The sequence below is a fragment of the Chionomys nivalis genome, chromosome 22 (genome assembly GCF_950005125.1).
Source record: "Chionomys nivalis chromosome 22, mChiNiv1.1, whole genome shotgun sequence".
NCBI classification, from domain to species: domain Eukaryota; kingdom Metazoa; phylum Chordata; class Mammalia; order Rodentia; family Cricetidae; genus Chionomys; species Chionomys nivalis.
In genome coordinates, this window is record NC_080107.1 from 21073492 (window position 1) to 21101456 (window position 27965).

The 27965-nt window shown below is 40.8% G+C and overlaps 1 protein-coding gene across 15 annotated transcripts in view; it reads left to right on the plus strand.

Annotated features, from left to right (window-relative positions):
* The window catches only part of Baz2b (bromodomain adjacent to zinc finger domain 2B), a 213038-nt gene that overhangs the window by 36687 nt on the left and 148386 nt on the right, over positions 1-27965 (plus strand). For all 15 annotated transcript variants that reach the window (XM_057755621.1, XM_057755630.1, XM_057755623.1 and 12 more), the window contains exon 2: positions 17153-17195. The gene's annotated coding sequence lies outside the window, so the exon portion shown is untranslated. The remainder of the gene's footprint in view (positions 1-17152; positions 17196-27965) is intronic.

The window sequence follows — 27965 nt, forward strand, 5'->3', positions numbered from 1 at the left end:
ATTTTTTTTTTTTTTTCGAGACAGGGTTTCTCTGTGGTTTTGGAGCCTGTCCTGGAACTAGCTCTTGTAGACCAGGATGGTCTGAACTCACAGAGATCCGCCTGCCTCTGCCTCCCAAGTGCTGGGATTAAAGGCGTGCGCCACCACCGCCCGGCAAAGTTGGATTGTTTTTTTTTTTTGGTTTTTCGAGACAAGGTTTCTCTGTGGTTTTGGAGCCTGTCCTGGACAAAGTTGGATTTTTATCTCAGTAAAAAGCTTTGTTACTTTAAAAATTGAAGCACATAGCCTATTGGATATTTCAGATCTTATCCTTGATTTGCAGTGATGGGCATCATTCTAGCTGCTAAAGTGCTCAAGCCTTTGACTTGCTGTCAGAAGTAAAATTGTCCACAGATTGCATGGTTGTCTCTTGTGTTTTTAAGATGATTTCCCCTCCTGAACATGTAAATAGCATTAAAATGAGAACTGCGCTGACAGTCCTTTCTCCTTTGCACTGATTGCAGTGAATGGAAAGGCAGGTCATCGGTTACTGTAGCATTGTCTTGGATTCCCAAATTATTTTGGCTTCATTTTATTTTCTTTCAACTTACCTAGTTCTCTTTTTATTGTGTATATTATGTACCTTTGTATGTTGCCTCCCATCTGATAGACCAGGGCAAAGTATAAAGATACACCAAAGGCAAAATAACCTTATAATTATAAGGAAAACGTATTCACATGTGAATTTTAGTAATGTCCCTAAGTTAATTCTGTACAAATATGTAATTAGCTGATAGTTTTTATAACGTAGCTGTTTTTTAGAGGCAAGAGCACATGGTGGGAATCATGGGTGGAGGAAAGGGAGCTTGGAAGATGATGGAGACTTGTGCGAATGATGGAAGAACGGCTTGCTGCTTGATTGCCTGCTGATTTAGAGTGTAAGGGGAGGAGGAAAATGGGTCAATAAGAGGAGGACAAAGGGAGGGATCGTGGAGACACTTTTCATTCTTAATTGCTGCCATCACTCTTTGTCTAATGTTGATCCTATTTAAATCCCACTGTATGTAATCAAATAAAAGCTGTGCATGGCATTATTTTTATTCTTCACAGCTGCATGCATGTCGTTTAGGAAGGCATTGTTGTCACATCATGAGATACATCATTACACAATATTTCCAACATGACAGCCTCTATTATAAAATAATGTTTCTAAAGAAATTTTAATTTAGTTATCTATATGTGGTATATTCTCTCCAGATTCTCAATAATTCTCAAATAACCTTTAGCTAGTCACAGCTTCTGTTCATTTATTTTCCAGTAGCTGGGACAATTTTGTACATTTATTAGGTGTTTTTTTTAATAATTAATCATGCTTCTGTAGCTCTTGCGTCATCACTTCCCCTGTAGATGAGCTGATCAGTTGACAGATGTGCTGTCCTGTCAAACAAACGCAGGTGCTTGAGATCTTGTCCTCTGCAGGTTACAGTCCCACCTGTGCGCCCTTCATGGGGAAATCCCTATCTTTTCTGCTTTGTTTACCTTCCTCCTGCCTTGGTCCTCATGATTCCAGGAAAAACATTATGGTCATGGGTACCATTAAATTTACCTGGCTAAATTCAGCCCTCAAGTGTTTTCCCAGCAGTAAGCAAGCAAGCAAGCAAGAAAAAAAGAAAGAGAAAGAAAAAGAAGGGAAGAAAGGAAGAAAACAGCAAGTTTATCAAGCTGCCTTTCCTGCAACTAGTGAAAACTAAACTCTTGATTTCTTCCTGCTGTCCCAGGAGCGTCACTACTCCAGGATTCTGCGTCTCATTGCTGAGCAGTGCAGTTCACTCAGTTCTCGCCCCTTCCTCCAGTACTGACCACCGATCCTGAGCATCATGTGTGCTTAAGTTGTTCTTGATTATGAGCCCAACCGTTTGTCAACACCAGTGATGATTCTGTGAGAGACATTTCCCTGAGCTCCTTGGTCTGTGTTTTAATTTTCCTCTCCCAGCCCCAACTCCAAGGTTATTCCTAACTGTGGTTAGTGATCCTGAAAGAAAAAAGGAGCCTAGACCTCACCACTCTTAGTTCAAGCATACTATATGGCTTTCAGTATCTGCCGGATTCTATCCTAACTATTTATTGTTGCTGTCTGGGCCTTCTGTGATATCTGCTTACTTCTCCTGCCCACGCTTACAACTTACACTATACCAGCCCTGGGCCTTCTGGTGGTTTTGTTTGTTTGTTTTTAAACACCAAGACTTCCCACTTTAAAGTCTTGACACTTGTTAGTTTCCTCATCTGGAGTATTCCTTCTGGATTCTTTCCAGTGTCAAGGTTTGCCTTTATTGCCATTCCTCTCTGACCTTGCTCTTCAGTGTCCTAAGTATGAATTCTGTTGAGGCTGAGCCGTGTCCTGTACCCTGCTACAGTTCCGATCTAGCACAGTGTGCCATAGAAAGCACTAGATCAAGTCAGCCGTGGTGGTATACGTCTGTAATCTCAGCACCTGGAAGGATTGTGTTTCAACCTTTACATTGTAAATCTTTGTCTCCAAACAAAATGAAATACCCAAGAAATATGAACTACATCAAATAAAAAGAATGATTTGATTGTTTCAAGAAGCAAGTGAATAAATTAGAAGGTTGTCTTAGTTTGCTTTCAGTTGCTGTAATAAACACCAAGATGAAAAGGCACGTGAGGAGAGAAGGGTTTGTTTTTTGTGTTACAATTCCAGTTCATTACTAAAGGACAGAGGGGCAGCAGCAGGCTGGAGGCAAGAACCGAAACAGAATCATGGAGGAGCGTTGCCTCCTGCCTTGCTTTCCCTGGCTGACTCTGTGTGCTTTCTTTTGTTACCCAGAACCAGCTGCCCAGAGGTGGCAAGGGAGGCAAGACCCTCTCACATCTATCGTTAACCAAGAAAATGTTGAGTCCGTTCCTCAGCTGATGCTCTTTTTTCTTTGATAACTAGTTTGTGTCAAGTTGACAAAAAATTACCCAATAGTTGATTCCTTGGTTCTCTTGTGCACAAATACATCACTATTAAACATAACCTTTTTATACTTGCTTGACCCTAAGATATTGTCTGACATCTGTAGCTCATACCACTTATCTGGTAGGCTCAGGCTGCACTTCATGTCTGGTGTTGTCCTAGGTGGTCATCCCACAGTCCTGGCATCTCCCAATATGCTGAAGTCTCCGCTACCTATGCATGAAGTCACCCATGGCCTTTTTGGGCCTGTTCCGGGACTCCAGCCCTGCCTCATTGTGCCAACCCCCAGCTACTCTCCATGATGCCTTTAACTTCAAATCCAGTAAAATGTGGAAGACTCATACACATTACCAAGCTTGGCTTCTAGCTTGAGATTCAGCCATGCCCTCCCCTGTCCCTCCATTCCCCTCCCTGTTTCTGTGTGCTGATATTGAGGAAATACTTCCCAGAAGACTTCGCCTCTATAATCCTGCCTCTTAGTGATCACAGCTGGCATTTCAGCTCCTGCTAAGCATCTTCTGTGGTCCCAGGAAAGCAAAGGTTTCACTTTCATGCTGTTGGGCGCCTGCTAACCACAGTTGATTCCTCAGCACCAATTAACCATAAATACAGCTTTCGTTTGTTTTGTTTTTTGTTTTGTGAGATTGGGTTTTTCTGTGTAGTCCTAACTGCCCTGGAACTCGTTCCTTAGAACGGGCTGGCCTCGAACTGACAGGTACCTGCTTCTGCCTCCTGAGTGCTAAGATTAAAGGCACACGCCACCACCGCCCAGCAAACTATAGATTCTTAAATCAAATGTATTACATAGATCCCCGATAGAGTCCTGTTCCCTCTAAAACTTAACAAGCCTTCCTCATCTGTATTTCTTTCAACACTTTTATCTTCTAAGCTTCCACAGAATAGCTCATTAGTGGAGCATTCAATGGCTTTTCCAGCTCAAAGTTTCAAACACTTCCATAATATGGTCAGGTTTGTTACAGCGATACCACAGATTCGGTGCTAATGTCTGCCCTAGTTTGCTTTTCATTGTTGTGATACACTTCATGGACTTGAGGGGAAGAGTTTATTTCCTGTTCAGTTATAGGTAACAGTTCATCACTGAGGGAAGTCAGGGCAGGAACTCGAGGCAGGAACCGAAGCAGAACCACTGGGGCTTTCTAGCTTGCTTTCCTTGGCTCACTCAATTTGCTTTCTTGTACAGCTGAAGACTGCCTGCCCTCAAGTGGCACTGCCCACAATGGGTTTGGTCCACCCACATTCGTCGTTAATCAAGAAAATGCAACACAGACTTGTCTCACCAGTTCCCTGGCTGATGTTCCCTCTTTGATTCTAGTTTGTGTAATGTTGACAAAACACTAGGCAGCATAATGGTTTTAAGATTGGTTTATGATTTGTATCTTAATTTTCTCACTTTAAAATTTTGTTGTAGCATACATTAAATTTATTATTTTAGCCATTTAAAGCCATTAGTGGCTTTAAGCATATTCCTGTAGCTGCACAACCGTCAGTCACCCTTGTTTCCCCCCTGGACGTTTTTCCTGTTCCCAGCTGAAATCCTGTACCCATTAAACACACCCAGCTGTTGATTGCCATATCCATGAATTTGACTTTCTTAGTGCTTTTGTCTTTTGTGACTGGCATATTCCACTCATCATAAGCGCCATTAAGGTTCACTTATATTTTTGTTGTTGTTGTTGTTTTTGTTTTTTGAGACTGGGTTTCTCAGTAGCTTTGGAGCCTGTCCTGGAACTAGCTCTCGTAGATCAGGCTGGCCTTGAATTCACAGAGATCCATCTTTATCTGCCTCAGGAGTGCCACCACTGCCTAGCTGTTGTTGGTTGTTTTTTAGTAGGATGTTTCATCAAATACATAGCAATTAATTGCATGTATGTCTTAAATCTTTCTCTTTTATCTGTGTACCTAAAAATATTTTATAATTCTAATTAACTAAAGTTTCACAATTTCCCTGTGAAGCTAATCATTATGGTATAGTACTGAAAGATCTCCTAAGTATATTGTGAACATGTGGTCAAATAGTAAGGACCAGAGTTACGTAGTTCTTGTTAACCAGAAAGCAATAAATCTGATTTTTTTTTTAATATTTTAATGATTTATCTAATTTTATTTTTATGTGCATTGGTGTGAAGGTGTCAGATCCCCTGGAACTGGATTTTCAGACAGTTGTGAGCTGCCATATGGGTGCTGGGAATTGAACCCAGGTCCTCTGGAAGAGCAGTCAGTGCTCTTAACCGCTGAGTCATCTCTCCAGCCCCTAAATCTGATTTCTTATATAGCATAGTATCATTCTAAAAGTCCTAAATGGGGAAGAAAGAAACCCAAGCCTGCCAATGTAATAATTGTTTAATATTCCTAATTAGTCATAACAAAATTATTTTAGTAGAAAAATGTCTAAATTTTCTGCAGTCTAGTTTAGCTTAGTTTTAAGTGTGTGAGTATATATATGTAAATTTTTTTTGTTTTCTTTTTTCGAGACAGGGCTTCTCTGTAGCTTTGGAGCCTGTCCTGGAACTCACTTTGTAGGCCAGGCTATTCTCCAATTCTCAAAGATCTGCCTGTCTCTGTCTCCCACCCGAGTGCTGGAATTAAAGGCGTGCACCACCACTGCCTGGTCTAAGTATATATTCCTTTGGCCTTTGTATTGTTATGTTGCATAATTGCCGCACCAGCCTTCCTAGCCACCCTTTGAAGTGAATTTTTTGAGTGGAATAGCATCATTTTATTTTCTTAGCTATGGCGTGTAAAAGCTCTGTATTAACTGTGAACATATGCTTGACTTGTTTCTGGCTTGTTCAAATTAGGGTGTATTGCTTAAGGTGTTTGAGTTCCAAGGGAGGTACGCACTCTGTTCCGAGCTAGTTCTCCAGCTGGGGATCTTCAGATTGGAAATAACCTGTAGATCTGATGGGACTGTTGATGGGACTACGGCAGGCTTAATTTTATATATATACTTAAATATATTATATATGTAATATATATAAGCTGATTTTTCATATTCAGATAATGTGATTTAATTTAAAGTCGTTCTTGGACTGTAAAGTTCCTGTGTTGCTACAATTGAAATTCCCTGAAGAACCTGTTGTTATATAAAGGTGTATCTGAAACAGCATGTACTCATCCTCAAGTGAAACAGCCATTGCTTCATTCAAGTGATTGGCTCACATTTGGATGTAACCTCTAGTGTTTCAGCACTGCCTGGCGGTGTTACCCCTCCTTCCTCTAACGGATGTCAGCCTGTGGCTCAGAAGTGGAACTGTGAACAAGTGAGCCCGAGTGCTAGCTGTGTTGAAAGAACGGAGTGGTAAACTGTGGGAGGACAGGCAGTACTTTTTAAAAAGGTTACCTGGTTCACCGGTTAGTTTTGCTTTGTGTGGTTTTATGAACAACAGAACGAAGCTCTCATTTGGGTTCTAGCCAAAAGTATTGGGCGAACCATATTCTAGAGCAGTTTTAGTCACATATAGTGGTAGGTAAAGACAGATACATTTTTTTTTTTTTTTTTGGTTTTTTGAGACAGGGTTTCTCTGTGGTTTTGGAGCCTGTCCTGGAACTAGCTCTTGTAGACCAGGCTGGTCTCGAACTCACAGAGATCCGCCTGCCTCTGCCTCCCAAGTGCTGGGATTAAAGGCGTGCGCCACCACCGCCCGGCAAGACAGATACATTTTGAGAGAGCACAGTATGTATGTATTTCCAGAAAGGATAGTGAGATAGATAATTTGATACAATTTAGCAATTTGAGGAAAAAGCCAATATAAAGACCTATAGTTCTACTTGAAACAAGTTGCTTAGTTTGAAGAAGCAGCCGAGGTAAAGCACCTCTGTTGCTGTATACTTGTGGAACCAGATGTGTTCCCACATAGGCAAGCCATTCTTTAACTCTATCAGCTCTGTTGGACACAATTTAGAGCTGGCCTCAGATCCCACAAGAGCACACCCTCTTCAGATGTCATATTCTCATCAATAATCTGTGAATTTGGGTTCTCCTGGAGTTCAGTAATTTGATGGAAGGGTTCACAGAACTCAGAAATATTTTACTTACATTTACCAGTTTTTTTAGAAAAATATTTCTGTGTATGTACATGCATCTGTGTGTATGTGCATGTGTATATGTGTGTGTTTGGGGAGGGAGGATGCCTGCAGGGGTCAGAAGAGAGTACCGGGTTCCCTGGACCTGGAATTAGAGGTGGCTGTGAGCCACCTTATGTGGATGCTGGGAATGGAACTCTGTAAGAGCAGTCAGCACTCTTAACCTTAACCACTAAGCCATCCTGCCAGCTTATGTTTTCCAGTTTTTATAAAGATTATTTTAAGGGATGCAGGTAGACAGCCAAATGAAGAGGAACATAGGACAGTGTCTTGTGTATTTCTAAAATATCTGTTTTTCCATGGAGTAAGGGGTGAGCTACCTTCCTGGTGACGTACTTAGAAGTGTATCAAATCTTGTTTAGTAATCCTTGTAGCAGTTAATCTCTAGTACGCACATCCCATTCCCTGGGATTAGTGGGTGAGCTAAAGTTCAGACTCCTGTTTTCTGGCGATTGGCCCATTCTGAGGCTCTCTTGTGTTCTGCCCTGCCCCCTTAATTAGCACAAACTCAAGTATGATTAACAGACTTGTCATGAACAAGAAAATACTAGAAATTTTAAGAATTTTGAGATTTTTAACAAATGGAGATGAATAGCAATTGTATTTTTCATTTTATCAGTGAGAGTCGGAATCTTGATAATGGATTTTTTTTACAATTTTAAAGAGATTGTATTTGTTCTTTGTTTTTCCACTGCTGGTTTTGTTTACTACTGAAGGAAATATTCTTAGAACATAACTGTCTTTTAGGTTGTGATTTGACAATCTGGGAGGGGATTAAATAAAATGATCATTTGATTTATGCCTAGACTTTTTATGGGAAGACAGGTTTTGAGCAGCTCCAAATAGTAACACACACACACACACACACACACCATAGTGTTTTCTCTGTATATTCCTGGCTGTCCAGGAACTCACTGTGTAGACCAGGCTGACCTTGAACTACTGAGATATCCCCCCCCCCCCCCCCCCCCCCCCCCGCCTGTTAGTTACTGAGATTGAAGTTAGGAGCCACCACCACCACCAGGCTCAAATAGCAGGCTTCTTTGTTTTGTTTTTGTTTTTGTTTTTTGAGACAGGGTTTCTCTGTAGCTTTGGAGCCTGTCCTGAAACCCGCTCTTGTAGAGAAGCAGACTGGCCTCAAACTCAGATATCTGCCTGCCTCTGCCTCCTGAATGCTGGGATTAAAGGCCTGCTCCAAGGCCAACTGGCTTCAAGTAGCAGACTTCTAATGATTTCCCAGGAACAGATGCTTTTACTGTTATTAAAGCCTACTGAGGTCACCAAAGCCATAGAATACCCAACAAATAGAGCTATGATATTGATGTTCTAGCTTTTGTTGATAAGGAATTGCCAAATGACAGGAGAGAAATGGATGGTTTAGAGCTGGAGAGACGGCTCAGTAGTTAAGAGCACTAGCTGCTCTTGCAGAAGACCTGGGTTCTGTTCCTAGCATACACATGATGGCTCACAACCATCCATAACTCCAGTTCCTGGGGTTCTAACGCCCTCTTTTGGTCTCCATGGGCACCAGGAATACATGTGGTGCACAGGCAGGCAAAATACACATATATTTTTAAAAAAATGGTTGCTTTGTATTGACAAGCCTGTAAAACTCAGTTCCTTCCATTGCTACAGTGAATGGATGTTTTAATCCACAGATTCAGTTATTCCCAGCCTTAAGAAAGACTATATTCTTTTATTGATTTCATTGTAGCTTAACAGGTACTCATTTTGCAACAACAGGAATATTTGCAACTGTTGCTTTTCTAGCCCCTTTGAAATTTAAGAAAGCACATTTTAATTTTTGCCCTTCCTTGACCTGCAGTTCTGACTTTACTCAGGTATCACCTAGTACATTCTTGTACTTTGGGCAGGCTTGGAATTGGAACCATTCTCCTGCAATCTGGCTATTTCCCTTCTTTTTCTATTTTGGATGTGTTAATGGCCTGTTTGTTTTGTAAATTAGGAAGGCAGCTCCAACACTTTAAATAAGCCTCCCCCCCCACCCCCCACCAGCAGATGCTCAGTATTAAAAAAAGTAGATATCTGAAACTAGAAGCTTTCCAGTTAGACTTCTAACCCTGAACCAGTTCATCCAATCAAGTATATGCGTTCTTCTTTCACTTCTGTCTGGGGTCCTGTGGCTGCCGCAGGTCCATCAGAACCTCTGATTCCGAGTGCACCTTGCCTCAGGAATTCTTTGTTCAGGTAAGCAATTTATTGTGGCTGAAGCTACGTGTTCATCTTTTTGGTTTTTTGAGTTGGGGTTTCTCCGTGTAACATTCCTGGCTATTCTGGCTGTCCTGGAACTCCCTCTGTAGACCAGGCTGGTCTAGGAACTCACTGAGATTCTCCTGCCTCTGCCTCCCAAGAGGGAGAATTAAAGGCGTTCCTTTCCCTTGTTAGGAATATTTCCTAATGCGAGCTCCCTGACGACACAAAGATTCCCAATCAAGCCAAATCAAAACAAGCCAGATTAAGAAATATCCAGGTTTAATGGAAGGTCTGCGCTCTTGGGTGGCCCCGAGGGGGAATCGGGAAGCCGCTGGAACGTGACCCCTCGGATGAAGAAAGGGAAACCATGTGTTCCTCTTTTGGGAGATCACTTAAGTACCCTGGCCTGCTGGGATTTGGAGTCCAGACTGGGAGGGGGTGGCGGGGAAGGGGGGGGGAGAGTGGGGAGGGGGTGGTGGCTACGCTCCCAACTTGACACCCCTTTCTTAAACAAAGTTTTCTCTGCCTGGTTCCAGCAAGGTGTCTGCACCAGTCAGAAAGCAATCTACTATTTGCTTGCTGCATTACATGTATTTTTTTAAAAAATTGGTCCTATTTAACACAGCAAAACTTACTGTTCACATGACTTCTATTAATGCTTTACAAAATAGTCCTTTTATTTTATTTGTTTGGTGCTGGAATTGAATTGAATGTATACTTAACTCTATCTCATTAGTAAGCGTACCACTGACTTCCACTGACACTGTAGCAGTAGTTTCTATTTTATGCTTGTTTTAAACTGAGAGGGCAGACTTCTTACACACACGCTAATCTCTTAGTTAAAACTTTGCCTTAAATGTGTGTGGTGGAAAGTTGTGATCCAGGCTCTTGGAAGGGTGAGGTAAGAAGATGCGTTCAAGGCTAGCCTGTGTTATATAGGGTAATCTGTTTCTAACAACCAAAAATCACAAAACCAACAACAAAGCTCCAACTTTGCTGTTGAAGCTGCTTACTTTTTTACTGTTATACCACAGGAAACAGGAAGTTTTTAGCAAGTGACGTTCCCAATGACCAAAACTATTCCAAGTGTTAATAATAAGATTGCCTTATTGCTTTCTTTGTTCTGTGGAGATTTTAGTCTTTAGCATTGCTTATAGAGGCAAAGGAATTGCAGCAAGTTCACCTAGCTGAATACAGCAAAGCAGATTGAAATGTAACAGTGTTGCAATCTGAAGAATTCTGAAACACATTTCATCTGGGTGTGGTGGCATACTTCTGTAATTCCAAATACTCAGGGAGATAACTTGAGGCCAGGCCTCACTAACTTGGCAACGGTTAGTTACCATCCTTGAAATTAAAACCAATAGCAACAAAAAGCCTCAGTTCTCTCAAACAGAGAATATTTCTCTTTATAAACACCATGGATAAACATTATAAACATTATGGGTTCCTTGACAAAATAAATGTTTTATTTTTTCCCCTAAAGTTAAACTTGGTAATTGTTTGAAGATAAGATAGGAGTTGGCTCAGGTTTTAAGCGTACTTGCAGAGGACCTGGGTTCTGTTGCTAGCACCCAACGTGGTGGTTCAGGACTGCCCCAGAGTCCCTTTCTGTCCTCAGTGGATATCAGGCATGCGCATGGTACACATACCTCCATACATGCAGGTACTTACACATGTGGGAATCAGCCATGATGATCTAAGTCAGGGCAGGTCACCCAAAGGAAGTTCTTTACCTCCAATCATTGATGAATTTAAATGGAGTCTGGAATCTCGATAGTTTACCCCAAGACAATGCCTGGTTGCAAGAGGAACCACAGACTGAGATTGCCTGACTTCCACCCAAGAGAGGACCATTCAAAGGAAATGTCTGGCATTCCAACTACTGTAGATAGGATCACCTGCCAGAACACCCTCAACAGGACACCCCTAGACAGATGTCAACCAATCAGAGGTCCTGAACCTCAGAAATTCCTCACCCCCCACCTTTACTGCTATAAAAATCCAATTCTAATTGAGCTCAGGGCTTTCCAGTTATTCCAATATGTTGAATGTGCCGAGAGACTTGAGTTTACAAGCTTGATTAAAAATAAAGACTCATTGCTTTTACATATGGGACTCGGTCTCCTTTGTTGGCTTTTGTGGGGACCCCACAGATTTGGGCATAACACATATACATATAAAATAAAAATAAATGAAAATTAAAAAGATAATTCCTTTTCTCCAGATTTGGGACTATTTTACTGAAGTAAATATTCTTCAAAAAGCCCCACAGAACTGGAGGTGCTCCTCTCTGTTCTTCTGGAGCTTGAGCTTAGTGCCTTGTGTTTATTGAGCATATACTCAATAAACTTGCTTTCACTCTCTAAAAAGAACTAAAACTGCAAATACTTAAGAGCATCATTTTAATTTGGTATTGGTATGGCATTAATAGATTCAGCGATGCATTATTACTGTTATTCTGAAATAAGGGATTATTTGGATCAGTTCTGGTATTTAGATCTGGATCATATATACATGCCAGGCAAACATGTATGAAGATACCCCAAAGATATCTTCAGCCATGGTTTTCTTAATTTATTTTGTCTATTTTTGTCTTATGTGCATTGGTGTTTTGCCTGCGTGTATGTCTGTGTGAGGGTGTCAGGTCCCCTAGAACTGGAACTACAGACAGTTGTGAGCTGCCCTGTGGGTGCCGAGAATTGAACTCAGGTCCTCTGGAAGTGCTCTTAACCAAAGCCACCTCTCCAACCCCACAGCCATCTCCAACCCCGGTTTTCTTTATTATATAACTACCTCTTAAAATGGTATACAACACAGGAAAAAAATAAACAGGAACTATTGTTTTTAATGACTCTAGGTGTGATCAGTGTTTATTTCCATGTTGAACTGGTTGGTGAATAAAATAAGTAGGAATATTTCTTTCAGTCCTTTCAGTAGACATAAATATCCTAACTTTGTAGTTATGGGAAGTTACAGAACACTGTCAAATGCAGGTTAAGATAGCATACTAAAATTGATTATATAGAAAGGCCTGGGCAGTAGATAAGCATGCTACTGCTTAAGCTAATAACCTAAATTCAGTCCCCACATCCCGAATAGTACTAGGAGAGAACTGACTTCCACATATATGCTGTGGTGCATATGAAAATACACACACAAACACACACAATCACACTCACTCACTCTAATAATAGTAACAATAATAATGATGGCCGGGTGGTGGTGGCACATACCTTCAATCCCAGCACTGGGGAGGCAAAGATAGGCAGATCTCTGTGAGTTCAAGGCCAGCCTCGTTTACAAGAACTAGTTTCAGAATAGCTCGTGCCGTTTTACAGAGAAACCCAGTCTCCAAACACACACAAACAGACACACACAATAATGATTATGATGATGTAAACTTAAAGTCCTGATTTGGGACAGAGCAAGAGTAAAAATTAAGGTAGTACCTACTAATTTCTTGAAAACCATGCTCATTATGTTATGACTAAAAATTGTTGTCTTACATCTGTAGGTGGAAACATTGGTATTTATTTTCTGAGGCTAAGTATAGTTGAAGGATTGCTGTGTATACTGGAATAGGACTTGTACACCAGTGGCACATAACCAATATATTAGTTGAATTATTTTCATAAAATAAAGCATTACTTTTTGTATGTATAATTTGATTGTATCTCCTAGTTTTAACACAATTTTAAAGAGTTATCTATTGCTTATAAAAGCCACTTGAATTTTATGAGAAATCTTAATATTTGCCTGGCTTTATTCTCCGGAGTCAATTCAGTTCTGCACAGTCTTCCCCCTCATGCAAGTACCTGCTAAATCATGTGTAAAATGCTATGACAAGGGAGGGGTGGCTAAACTTACTTTAGTACTGTGAGCTTGTTTTAGTGAAGCATATTTATTTTAACTGCATATTTTAAGTATATGTATATTTTAATATTTATAATTTTTTTTAATTGAAAAAAATTTTCCGCCTCCCATTTCCCTCCCCCTCCTCCCGCCCCTCTCCCCCTCCCCCCTCTCCTCTTCTCCTCCCTCTCCAGTCCGAAGAGCAGTCAGGGTTCTCTGCCCTGTGAAAAGTCCAAGGTCCTCCCCTCTCCATCCAAGTCTAGGAAGGTGAACATCCAAACTGTCTAGGCTCCCACAAAGCCAGAACATGAAGTAGGATCAAAACCCAGTGCCATTGTCCTTGGCCTCTCATCAGCTCTCATTGTCCGCCATGTTCAGAGAGTCTGGTTAAAAATTGAGCATTTACCTTATCTTTTTATCTAGTTATGAATATTCTTTTAGCCTGGCGGTGGTGGCGCACTCCTTTAATCCCAACACTTTATGAGTTAGAGGCAGGTGGATCTCTGTGAGTTCGAGGCCAGCTTGGTCTACAAGAGCTCCTCATCAGAGATGGCTCTTTCTTCCCTCGTCTTTGCAGTCTTCTCTGGTTTTCAGCCTTATGATGCTGCTGCTTTGTTTTCTCATGAACCGCATTTGAATCTCCCAAATTCCACTTCGCATTCTGTCCTTTCTCCATTCACCTGAGTGAACACGTCTGCCTTTTGATTTGAGCTATAATTTTATATGACTTATTTTCAAATCTTGGGTTGTTTTATTTTTAAAAAAACTTTAAATAAGGACTGGAGAGATGTCTCAGAGTTTAATAGCACTGAGTGATATTCCAGAGGTCCAGAGTTCAATTCCTAGCAACTACCTGGTGGCTCACAACCATCTATAATGAGATCTACTGCCCTCTTCTGGCCTGCAGGCATTCATGCAGGCAGAAGACTAATAAATGAATAAATCTTTAAAAAAATATTTTTTTTAAAAAAAAGAAAACCAAGTCCAGAAAGAAAGTAGCCTGAAGTGTGGGAACCAAGCCCTAAGAGGGAGGGTCTCAGATTCTAACTTATCAGGAAGGATTTCTCTAATCTACAGAGGAGCCTAAGGTCACTCCATGGGATTGAGGTGACCTGAGCTCTGTGCATTTACCAGGGTCTCCACAGAGCCTTAAGCAGAGCTACATCGATGATTTCTTTTTCTTTTACTTCTTCCTTCCTTCCCTTTTTTCTTTATGTCTCCTTTTTTGTCCTTCCTTCCTTCCTTCCTTCCTTCCTCCCTCCCTCCCTCCCTCCCTCCCTCCCTCCCTCCCTTCCTTCCTTCCTTCCTTCCACATAGCCATGAAGCCTTGGTGTGCTCAGCACTCACTTCTGACTGTTAAATGAAATGTTTTCATTTGCCTTCTCTTGCTGTGATAAAATATGATTAAAATGAATGTGGGGAGGGAAAATTTTTAAATAAATTTATTGTTAAAAAAAGACTTCCAGCCGGGCAGTGGTGGCACATGTCTTTAATCCCAGCACTCGGGAGGCAGAGGCAGGCGGATCTCTGTGAGTTCGAGACCAGCCTGGTCTACAAGAGCTAGTTCCAGGACAGGCTCCAAAACCACAGAGAAACCTTGTCTCGAAAAACCAAAAAAAAAAAAAAAAAAAAAAAAAAAAAAGACTTCCAAGGAAATAAAAATACCACATAACCCAAATTAACCATACTCAAAGTCTAGGGAACTTAATGAACTTCCATACTGAAATGGAAGCTATAAAACTTCTTACTAAGTTTTCCACTTCAGTATCATGTGTTATTTTAAAATTTCCCTGCTTTGTAGCCGGGCGGTGGTGGTGCACACCTTTAATCTCAGCTCTCGGGTGGCAGAGGCAGGCAGATCTTTGTGAGTTTGAGGCCAGCCTGGTCTACAAGAGCTAGTTCCAGGTCAGGTTCCAAAAACTACACAGAGTTTAGTCTTGAAAAACAAACAAACAAACAAATTACCTGCTTGTGGAATCATTTCCACTTGAATAAATGATAGTCACACGACCTTATGGGCTGTTCAAAGCAAAAGTCACCATGCTCTCCCACTGTGTGTTTGTTTGATTGTGGAACTTAGAACTTTGAATGGTCTTTGCTGTTATTATTAATTTAGCATTAATTCCTCCCATATCCTGCACTAGGGAGATGGCTCAGTGGATGACGCTATTGCAGTGTCTTGTCCACAGACTCCACATAAAGCCAGGTTCTGTGGTATTCATCCACAATCCCAGAGCACCTACAGTGAGGTAGGAAGTGGAAATAGGAGAACCCCTTGAAAATTGTGTTGTCCATAGCCGCAAATAGCAAAGACGGAATCCTGCCTCAAGCAGGTGGGAAGCAAGTCCTGATACTTGATGTGATAGCTGAGGTGCCCTGATCTTTACTATCATTGTAGACTCACACGCATGGACACACAAACACATTCATCCACACAGCATGCATATATACACCAAGTTTGGTTTTTGAAGACTGTTTCTCTGTGTGACAGCCCTGGCTGTCCTGGAACTAGGTCTTGTAGACAGCAGAGAGACATAGTGAAGCCCGAGCTGGCCGAGAAGTACTGTGAGAATTCTAGCAATGGTAGAGTTGTAGCATGGTTGGGAAGACTGAGGGTGTAGCTCAGTGGTAGAGCACTTTCGCGATCATGAATGAGGCACTGGGTTAGATCCCCCACAACTCACAACAAAATCTACCAAACAAAAAGAAAGTAACCGTTCAGTTCTCAGTGAGGCAGTAATAGTAGACAACAAGACTGCTTATATATATATATGATAATATAGATAAGCAATATCTTTTAAACCTTTGTTTATTGGTTTTATGTATCTGTGTGTATATATAGGGGTGGAAAGCACAAGCGTGCTTTGTTGTGTCATGGTGTGGGGTTTGAGGTCAGAGTACTAAATGCATGAGTCTTCTCCTGCCAACTGGGTATTGAACTGAGGTCTCCGGCTTGGCAACAGCATCTTTACTCCTGAGCCATTGAGCAGTCCCTTGAACTAGTAGGATAGCAATAATAGGTTTTGTGTTAAAGACAACGAGGAGCCGGGCGGTGGTGGCGCACGCCTTTAATCCCAGCACTCGGGAGGCAGAGGCAGGCGGATCTCTGTGAGTTCGAGACCAGCCTGGTCTACAAGAGCTAGTTCCAGGACAGGCTCCAAAACCACAGAGAAACCCTGTCTCGAAAAACCAAAAAAAAAAAAAAAAAAAAAAAAAAAGAGACAATGAGGAAAAGGAACAGGATGAATTGTGTGAAAATGTAAGGACAAAGGCCACTCCGTTCTGTTGAGCCAGTTCACATAATCTGCTGCAAGCTGCCCCATGAGTGTGTAATGAAGATAACACATCTTTTGCTTCTTTGAAGGGATTATTATGAGGATTTGTTAAAACAACACATGAAAGCTATTAACCTTAGAACACTGACAGTGTGTTGTTTTTTTTTAATACTAAAGCATTTAAGAGATGTCTTAAATAAAGCCTTGTTAATGAAGGAGTTTCTAGAAGGTCAGATTTCTTGGATAAGTGTAAGTCATTAATAGCTTAGGAAGTGACTTAGTGTACAGGTTCCCTTGGGTTCATGGCTTAACACTGGATCTGTCCCATAGATACCCTTAATCTATGATAAGGATTAGGTGTGTAGCAATTTCTCCTGTTTTCAGTAAATGACATTTTGACAGTAGGTAAGGTTGCTAATCATAAAGTATTTACAATCAGTCCCCCATTGTGATATAGTTAAGACACAGTGATTCTTCTTAAATATCTGGAAATAAACAAGACCTGTAACCCAAATGTCCTATAATTTATTTTTAAGTATAAAGTGTTGCTGACTATGAACACACCCACCCTGGCATACTTATAAGTGTCAGACATTTTGAGTGTATTTCTGCCTTGCCAGTTTTGTGCTTCCTTCACTTTAGGTCACTGTGGGGAGAACAGAGACAAAGTCCTAAAGAAACTGTTTCTGAAGTTACTTACTCAAGTGAGATTCAGCTGGTTGCTAATTCTGTTTTCTTCCTATTGCAGGTTTCTCAACAGTGATGTCACAAGATTGACCACATTGATCACAGTAAGACCAAAATGACTGTTCAGCTTCAATGGACGAGTTGTTTTCTCTGAGAATAGGAATTGAATTAGGAGATATTCATAGCATAAAACTATTATAATTTCTTCCACCAGCCAGTTGAATGTTTAGATATTCAGTGACTCATATTTCATATTTCTAGTTACTTAATACTTGTAAAATGCCTTAAAGGGCTTTAAATTGAAAATTTTATTTATAACTAAAATTATTATATACATATTTCACTGTGAATCATGCTGTCATCTTTTTCCATTTTGTTTTTACCAAAATGTGGCAAAGATTTAAGATTATTCCATATTAGGGAAAAACTGGAAAAATAAAATTACTTGAGATAAGTTATGGATTATTAAGGACTGGCTACAAAAGCATAGCAACTTGAGAGAATTCTCAGGCTTTTTCCTTAAAGTTTTATCGATACCCAGATGTTCTTATACAGCCTCCCAAATGGCCATGTTTGAAGAAAATGCTTCTTCGGTTTAGCTTTGTTTACAATATTCATTTCTGTTGCATGTCAAGGAAATGTGTTACCTATAAGTATACCCTTAAGAACTCCTAGATCCACAGTGTTGATTTTTGGATTGATGGTGGTGCTGAGATTGAACCCTGGCCTTATACATAGGAAGCATGAATTCTAAGACATGTCTCTGGCCTGGTACAGGATTCTTTTCTTTTTCTTTCTTTTTTTCAGGATTCTTTTAAATATTTATTTATTTATTTATTATGTATACAATATTCTGTCTGTGTGTATGCCTTCAGGCCAGAAGAGGGCACCAGACCTCATTACAGGTGGTTGTGAGGCACCATGTGGTTGCCAGGAATTGAACTCAGGACCTTTGGAAGAGCAGGCAATGCCCTTAACCGCTGAGCCATCTGTCCAGCCCCAAGGATTCTTAAGTAGGAAAGGCTACATTGTAGTAATGAAATCTCCCAGCATTAAAAAAGTATCTTCATAAGTAACGAAGGAATGGACTTTGAGTAAATTTTTATTGAACCTACTTTAAACATGCTTTATCTGTTAACTAAGCAGTAGTTAGGAGGTATTACAGTTATATAGAAGGCAAAGTCCAGATGATCTTTGTAGTCATGTTCAGAATTTCTTTTGGAAATTGTTTTAAATTTGACTACAGAATTTTTATTGTATCTCTAAAGGTTTTATGATTATTTTGTTTCACTGTGGCTTATGGAAACAGTTTTGCTTTCTCTTGAACATCCCCCTCCCCTTTCACTCCCTTCGCTTCTCTCTTCCTTTCCTTTTCTCTTTGGTTTTCATTCTTTGTTGTGGTAGGGATGGCATCCTGGCCTCACATATAAGGCAAGTCCCATATCCTTGAGTTATGTCTTCTTTTATAATCAGAACTTCATTGATGCAATAGGCTCTTTCACTATAACATGCTAAAGCATTCTGTGTAGCATGCCCTTCTTTATGAACAAGTTAAATTATTAAGTAGCTATTGCAGTTCTTAATTTCAGGAAGAGAAGAGGCCTTGTTCAGTGTTGTTAGCTATGAAGTAAAGACAAGAAGTGTTCCTTTGCGATTAAGTAACTGCAGTTAAAAACTGTACTTTGTGATGATGGTTGTAAGCCTTTCTTCACTCCCTGTAGTCATGAGAGGAGAGTGATTTCAACACTGATTCACGGTGAGTGCTACTGAAAGGGTAGTTCACTTCTGTCTTAGAGTTTCTATTGCTGTGAAGGGACACCATGATCATGGCAACTCTTGTAAAGTTTCATTAAATTGGTGGTGTACAGTTCAGAGGTTTAGTCCTTTATCCTCAGGTCAGGGAGCACGATGGGTGTACACGCAGACACGGTGTTGGAGTAGTAGCTGAGAGTCCTATATCTTGTAGGCAACAGGAAGTCAACTGAGACCCTGGGCAGTATCCTGAGCATAGGAAACCTCAACTCCTACCCCCACAGTGACACACTTCATTTAAGGAGGCTGTACCCTCTTCAGAAAAGCCACACCTCCTAAATAGTACCACTCTTTATGAGATTCTGAGGGCAAATTACATTCTAACTACCACAATTACCAAGCCTGGCCTGAGATTCAGCACTGTTAGGAAAAGACTGATTTCTTCCAAGGCAGTGGGAAGCCAAGGGCCTATTCGGAGATCCATCAGCTGGCATCACAACATGACATAGTGATAAAGTTGTAGACTTTAGCTATCTCAAACTTAAAGAGACAGATGACATTACTACATTCTATAATATATATATATGTATATACATAATATATATATGTATGTGTGTATATATTTTTTTTCCTTAAAACATTTTAGCAATTTTTAGTAAAAAGGACAATTACAATTCTTTCTCTCTGTAGCACAACCCACACAGATAGCAAAACTATTTCAATGAGCTTCTGAGGGATTGAGCTTTGTCAGTTCCATCAAAATTTGTACATGAGTCTCAGCTAAGTTAGAATATACTTGGTGACTTCCTGTTTTTCACTAGTTCAGACCCATACTCTAATCTGATGTCCTACTTGATTCCTGTATGCATTAAATACTCAAGAATAGCAACCTTACATTGTACCCAATCTAAACTACATGTTACATTAAATTTTTATGCCATTCTTATATCATTAATTTTACATAGGATATCTTTTTGTCTTTTCAAATTTACATATATTATTTTGATGAAAACAAATAATGCCCTGTCTATATTTAATTACCTCTCTGAGGTATTCTCTAACCATCCTAATTGAAAGTGATTTTCTCTAATAGTTTGCTAACACTTAATTTTTATTAGTTCTTTGTTACTGATCATTGACTCTTGTATTTTGGATTGACAAGTACATAAACCTTCCTATTGCACTCAGCGAGTGTTTGTTGGTAGTCATAAACATACTGAAAGTGCTAATTTACCTAATATTTTAAGTTTCTCATTATAATGAAAATAAGGAATTTAGCATATGTAATTGAACATTAAGGTGCAGGGTGAATTAGGAGGATGGGTTTTAGAGGTCACCGTGTGCTATTTTGCAACTGTATGCCTTGGTACGATCAACGTGAAGTGATGCATTGTGTGGACTAATTAAATAGAGTGTCTTTTGGTTTTTCGAGACAGGGTTTCGCAGTGGCTTTGGAGCCTGTCCTGGAACTAGCTCTTGTAGACCAGGCTGGCCTCACAAAAATCCGCCTGCCTTTGCCCCCTAGAGTGCTAGGACCAAAGGCGTGCACCACCACGCCCATCTTAAATGGAATGTCTTATCTTTCTTGCCTGTTCCTTGTGTTAACTGTAGCTTGCTCCTTTATAGGTTGCTAAGAGGCATAAATCAACTCTAAAAACCTCCTGAATATCGAAATTTATGATATTCATTGTAAGCCTATTATGTATATATCATGTATCATAGATTTCTACCTTCTCTGTGTGTGTTTGTGCATGTTCTTGTGAGTGTTTGTACACATATGTGTTCAGGTACAAGTGTAGAAGCCTTAAACCAACCTTCAGGAGCCATTCACCTTCTGTTTTGAGGCAGGGTCTGTCCCTGGGACCTGCTGAGGCTCTTCTTGGATTAGGTTAGACTGACCAGTCTGTGAGTCCCTCTTCCTCAGCACTGGGTTACAGGTGTGGCTGCCACACTCACCTTTTACATGGATTAAGGGGATTGAACCCAGGTCATCATGCATGATTGGCTAGCTTTTTTTCCAGCTAGTTTTATCTTCCCAACCTCCAGATTTTACTTTCTGATACATGTATGTTTATCACAATCACATACATCTCAATCTTTTAAAATCTTTAATTTCTAGCAAAGAGGCATTCAATTACAGCTACTGATATAAGGTCCTTTTATTTGTGATAAGGCTGGAATGCTAACCTCTTAAAAGGCCAGAATGAACTTCAGACAGTTTGGACTGGATATTGTAAATATGGATAGAGTTTGAGGGATGGTAGTATGTACTGTATTTAGGAATGTGAACTTGGGTCAGAAAATGGTTATATTTTCCTTCTATGGTTTCTGTGGTGGTTATAGTCTGTGCTAATTACTTAGGAGATCCAAGTTTCATTCTCTAGGAGTAGGACTTAGATCTCAGGAGTGTTGAATATTAGAAGAATAATGTTCACTAAGCACTTAGCACAGAAGACAGTGCACGCTAACTTCTTTTAACTCTAATACTCATTATCTTGCCTAAGACATTGATTATCTAGTTTTGTCTTGTTCTGCTATAATTTGTATTACTATTTTATGATTACCTCTTGAGTAAAAGTCTCTGTATAACATCTATACAATGCATAATATAGAATAATTCTATTAAAAATAAAGTGTGTGTTTTTCTCACTAGTATATATGTGTGTGTTTACACATAGGTGTATATATGTAATATACATACAACATACATATACACAGACAGACATGTGTATATATTTGCTTATGTATGCATATGTGAGAAAGTCTAAAAGTTTTCAATATTAATGTAAATACATACTTAGATCGTCTAGGATGTCCATTCTAGAATGAATATCTGCCAGTTGTATTCAGGGCTATGACTATAATATTAGTCTAATCAAATTCTACTCCTATAAAATTTATAGGAAAATTATTTACTTGTGCTATTGAAGACTTGTTGATAGCATAGTAAGCTAAATCAAAATGTAGTTTGTAGCAAGAAATGGTGGCACTCATTTAAACATAACCACAGTACAAGTATGAAAATTCCAACGTATTAGAAAGTGTCATGATTAGTGTTGTCAACTTGATAGTATCTAGGCTTATCTAGGAGCTGGACTTCTGCAAATGCCTGAGAGATTGTTTTATTATGCTAATTGATTTTGGATGACCCATCTTAATTGTGGATGCATATGTGGAAAAAGTGAACTGAGAACTTACATACATCCATTATCTGCTGATTGTGAATGTAAGGACCGTACCCCGGAACTGTGTGCGAAATAGAACCTTCTCTTCCTTAAATTGCTTTGTCTGTGTCTTTTATCATAGCTACAAGAAAACTAGGGTAGAAATTGGTATAGAAAGGGAGGGCTACTGCTGATAAGCATGACTGTGTGATGGTTAGGACCTTGGAATGTGAAAGAACGTTGTGCTAGAAAAGCCAATGTTTGCTGGAATCAGAAGGTAACAGACCATCTCTGTTTAAGACATGGTCTCTCTGTGTAGCTCTGACTGTCCTGGAACTTGCTATGTAGACAAGGCTGGCCTCAGACATGGAGATCCACCTTCCTCTGTGGCCAATGCCTGGTTTAATGGACCATTCTTGTGTTAGCTTAGGAGATAGGACTACTGAGGCAAATGGAGACAGCTTTCTCTGTGAGTTCGAGACCAGCCTGGTCTACAAGAGCTAGTTCCAGGACAGGCTCCAAAACCACAGAGAAACCCTGTCTCGAAAAACCAAAAAAAAAAAAAAAATGGAGACAGCTTGAGCCTGGGATATGAGGCTCTGAAGAAAAAAGCAACTAGTCCATCAGGAACTGGGGTATGGACCATTTTTGGGTGATATTTTGGCCAATAATCTGCCAACCTGAAGTGATGTTAAATTGTGAGATGATGAGCAGTTTGGTAGAGGACTGGAGAGCAGTCAGGCTGGTGATGAGCAATCAATCAGCTGTGATATGCCCCGACAGTGGAGCTGTCACGATAGCAGAGCCTCACCTGTCCAAGGCTTCATTTTATGGAGATCCAGATTCATCTAGCGGAAGAAAGCCTAAACTAAGGGGGTTGTCCGCTCTTTGAAAGCAGTTGCCTAGAAAAGTGCCCAGGGTCAGCAGACACAAGCTGGTTGACCAGTAGTCTAATGTGGGCAACCTACACCTTGAGCTGAAAAAACCTGGCAGCATTGTCCAGGTGTTAGTGGTTTTGAAGGCACAGCAAATGAAAGATGAGGGGTCGTGGAAAACAGCTGAGCTGAGGCTAGGCACTGTGTGATAGGGTCAGAGTTCTTAGAGAATCTCTGAGCCTACTGTGTGAACCTGTGAATGTGAAGCCTCAGTTGCCATGGAAACACCAGTATAGCGGTATATTATTTGTATTTTAATAAATAATACTTGCCTGAAGACCAGAGGCAAAGCTAAAGCCACTAGAGGTCAGGTAATAGTGGCACACACCTTTGATTCCAGGATTTGGGAGACAGAGGCAGAAGGATCTCTGTGAATTCAAGACCACCCTGGGCTACACAAGATCAACACAGAAACAAATCCAGGTGGTGGTGGCCTTCACCTTTAATTCCAGTCCTAGGGAGTCACAGGCCTTTAAAATGAGAGCAGAGAGAGCTGTAGGCTGTTAGTCTGCAGATTTCTCAGTCTTGGTAGAGGTAAGACTTCCCTAGTGGCCCAGCTGCCTTGCTTTTCTGGTTTTCAGGTTGAATCCCAATTTCTTGTTTTTTTTTTTTTTTTTTTTTTTTTGGTTTTTCGAGACAGGGTTTCTCTGTGGTTTTGGAGTCTGTCCTGGAACTAGCTCTGTAGACCAGGCTGGTCTCGAACTCACAGAGATCCACCTGCCTCTGCCTCCCGAGTGCTGGGATTAAAGGCGTGCGCCACCACCGCCCGGCTATGAATCCCAATTTCTGTCTCTGGGTTTTTATTATTCATAGTACACATCTGGTCATTGGCAATGCCAGGACCATGGGGCGCCCACCAAGGGGAGTTGTGAAGCCAGCCTAGGAGCAAAGCTGCTGTGTGCTACAGCAGAGCTAGAGCAGTGGGATTATCAGAGTCATTTCGAGGTTATTAGCCCCAGGTGCCAGGCATCGAACTGCAGTATTTGGCTTGTGACCTGTTGGATTTTGGTTTTGCTTTGATGTTATCGTTGCATGTTATACCCTGGTTCTTCCATTTTGAGTTAGGCATGTTTACTTTGTATTCCTAAGTGCTGAACATTTGTAAACTGGTTTTTTATTTTAGAGCAGTTCACAGTTAAGAGACTTGGGGCTTTGAAATGTTAGAATTGTTCCAGGCGGTGATGTAAGGTTTGGTTTTGTTTGTTTTTTGGACAAGGTTTCTTTGTAGCCCTGGCTCTCCTGGAACTTGTTTCTGTAGATCAGGCTGACCCAGAACTCAGAGATCCACCTGCCTATACTTCCCCCGAGCGCGGGGATTAAAGGTATGTGCCACCACCACCCAGCTAGTACTTCATGCCCTAAAAATTGCCATCACCTTAGCCTTCGGGGCATCTTATCTTTCTTGTGTTAGAGGCTCTCATGCTGACAAAAATCTAATGGGTGCTGACTGGTTATGGTAGCAGTCGGTGGCAGCTTCTTCAATTCAGATAATGAATTTGAAACAGACTTCTCTGTAGCATCTGGTGCTGCTTGATAGCATTTTACATATAGCAGAACTTTGAAAATTATAGTTGTCTAAACCCTGCTTTATCATTAAGTTTATGTCATCTCTTCCGCATCTTGCTGGACATTGTAGCACTGTCAGGAGTATCTTTACCAGGAGGGATTCAGTCTCACTTTCTATTATTTACTCATGCAGAAGAAACGGCTCATCACAATTTATGACAGTGTTGTAGCATTTGAGTAACGTTTCCATGTTCTACTTAAAACCCCTTTGCCAGTTCCCCCAGGCACCTGTGCTTGCTGCCTTCATTGAAATCTCTAAAGTCACCCTGGACGGCTGCAATCAACTTCTTCCAAACTCTTGGAATTGCTGATATTTTAATTGTTCCCATGAATCATAGATGTTCTTAGTGATATATAAAATGGGGAATCTTTCAAGATATTTTCCTTTCTTTGAGACATAGCCCAGGATGGCCCCAAACTTGTGATCTTTGTTTTTCAGCCTCTGCATGCTGGGATTATAATCATGTGTTGCCGTGCCCTGCTCCTTTATTGGTTTTCAATTTGTTCTCCCCACAATTCATTGTCTAGGACTGACTGGAGGGATGGTTCAGCAGTTAAGAGCATGGCTGCTCTTCCAGAGGACCTGGGTTCATTCCCATCATCCACATGACTGCCCACAACCATCTGTAACTCAAGATCCAGGAGGTAGAATACTCTTTCCTGGCTACTTCAGGCACAAGGAAGGCACGTGGTCCATAGATACATATGAAGGCAAGAAGGCAAGACACCATATACATAAAAAGAATAGTTTTTGTTTTGTTTTGTTTTGTTTTTTTTCGAGACAGGGTTTCTCTGTAGCTTTGGAGCCTGTCCTGGAATTAGCTCTCTTAGACCAGGTTGGCCTCGAACTCAGAGATCTGCCTGCCTCTGCCTCCCAAGTACCAGGATTAAAGGCATGTGCCATCACTGCCCGGCCTTAAAATAAAATGATTTAAAAACTAATTATAGAAGTCATTATCTATGGTAGGTTTAGCTCCGCTAAATGTATTTCTTCCTTAGTGATGCCTGAAAGTTAAAATCACTGCTCTATCATAGTATTGGCAGGCATGAAAGTGATGCTGACCTTATTTTGTATTTCACTGGGTAACTAGTATTAGTAAGCAATAATATTCTTGCTATATATATTCTTGGTATATGCATGTGTGTGAAAATGTGCATGCTGTTCCAGAAGTTGGAATCAGGTGTCTTTCTATCATTCCCACTTTATTTCTTGAGAAAGGGTCTTCCACTGAACCTAGTGATCACATCTGGTCAGACTTGCTGGTCAGTGAGATGGACAAGTCCGCACTGAGATCCACCTCTTTCTGCCCCACCCTATTGGGGTTACAGATGCGAGTTGCTGTGGCTGGTTTTTATGTAGGTGCTGGGACCTGAGCTCAGACCCTTAGGTTTGCACATATACTTTACCCAGAGTTATTTTCCACACCCCAGTAGTAGTATTTTAGAAGGAATCACTGTCTGTGAACAGCAGGTCTTAGCAACGGCCTTGTTCACTAAATCTTGCAAATAGATAGATATGTTGTCATCCAGAACTTTTCATAGGGCAAAAGTGACTTGGGGTGATTCTTAGGGCTCTAGGGCTGTCAGACTGGTAAATAGCATTGGCTCTAACTAGGTAGATTGACCTGCAATAAGAGAGCTGGCCTGCACTTTTAGGCTGACCCTAGGCATTAACCTCTCTTCTGATGTTACAAAGATCTTGGGGAACTTCTCATGGAAGGCTGTTTTTGTGGATAGCTGTCCTGGTTGTTTTTTGTCATCTTGACACAAGTTAAAGTATCAGGAAGAAGAAAACTTAGTTAAGGAAAAGCCTCCCTCCAATTGGTCAGTAGGGAAGTCTGTGGGGGTGTTCTCCTGATGAATGGTTGATGTGGGAGGGCTCCGTACTGTAGGAACCCCACCTGATAGGACACACCCCAAGACCAAGTTCTCAGCACAAAGGAGACATTTGCCCCAGAGGTCAAAGGACAGGGAATAACAGACAGGAGATGGATACAAGGGTAAAGAGGAAGAGAAGAGATGTTTGTTTGCCTTGGAGGAAGGGCTACTTCAGGATAGAGAGGAGGCATGGTCCATAGGCAAATGACAGTCTGTAAAGGGAAACCCCCAGGTTAGGATGAGTTTTGTTTTGTTTTTGTTTGTTAGTGTAGCCAAAAGGGGACTTTTTATTGCTGGACTTTTCAGTACTTTGTGGCCCTTGATAATCAACCCCAGGAGGATGAAGTGGTCAAATAAGGGAATAGACTTTGGTGACTAGCTTTAGGAATGTAATCTCATGTTTTGCTTTGTTTTCTTTTTGTTTTCCCTAGACAGAGTTTCTCTGTAGCTTTTGAGCCTGTTATGCAACTAGCTCTTGTAGACCAGGGTGATCTCGAATTTACAGAGATCCGCCTGCCTCTGGCTCCGAGTGCTGGCATTAAAGGCCGCCCAGCTGGACTCTGAGCTGTAGTTTAAAATATTTAGATTTGGCAGTATTAGTTTGTTTCTGTTATTGTCGTTTCTTTCCTAGCACTGTTCTGTTTGTTTGTTTTCTGAGACCATGTAACTGGCTGGCTTGGAATTCACTATTTAGACTAAACTGGCCTTAAATGAACAGAGAATCACGTACCTTTGCCTCCTAAGTGCTCAGATTAAAGGTGTGTGCTGTTGGGCCTAGCTCCCTAACACTCTTTAAATATGTTTCTCATTGCCATCTAGTCCCTGTGTTTTTGGGTGAGACATTAGCTGTTACTCTCATTGTGGATTCATCCTTCTTAAATTGCTTCTTTGCGTTTGAGAGCGTTTGTTGGGAGGAGATACAGGTGTTTCTGCATTTGCCTGGAGTTTATTAGAACCCGGATTCCCTCTCTATCATTCCCTCTTCCCCCAGCAAATCCCAGCATGTGTTGGTGGGGATCCACTTTCTAGATGGAGTTTGTTGATTTTGTTGGATCTGTAGATTTATATCTTTCCTCAAATTAGGGAAGATTTCAAATATGGTTCTGCTCCTTCCTCTTGTCTCATTTTTGGATACTCATAATTGATCCATTAGTTCAGTGCTGATGTTGCCTCTCGGACCGTCATCCCCGACGGCAGTCTTCTCATTTGCAGGCCTTTGTTGTTTCTCTCTCACGTCTCTTTAATTTGCACAGGAGTATTCACCTAGTTACTCTCACACTTATTATTATCTTAGCTCTAAATTTTCTGGTTTTTGTTTCTTTACTGATGTTATCTTATGCATTTTTTTTCCCTCTTGACTTCTCTTTGTGGTCTTTAATTTCCTTTAGGTCTCCAAGCATGCTTTAGAAATGTAATATGCTTCTAGTAGACCGATTCTAAAGCAATGCTGAGACCAGGTTGGCCTGGAATTTTGGGATCCGCCTGCCTCTGCCTCCTGAGTGCTGGCATTAAAAGTGTGTATTACCACCACCCTGTGAAGACATCCTAAGGAAAAAAAAAATCTCTGGCTAATTTAGCT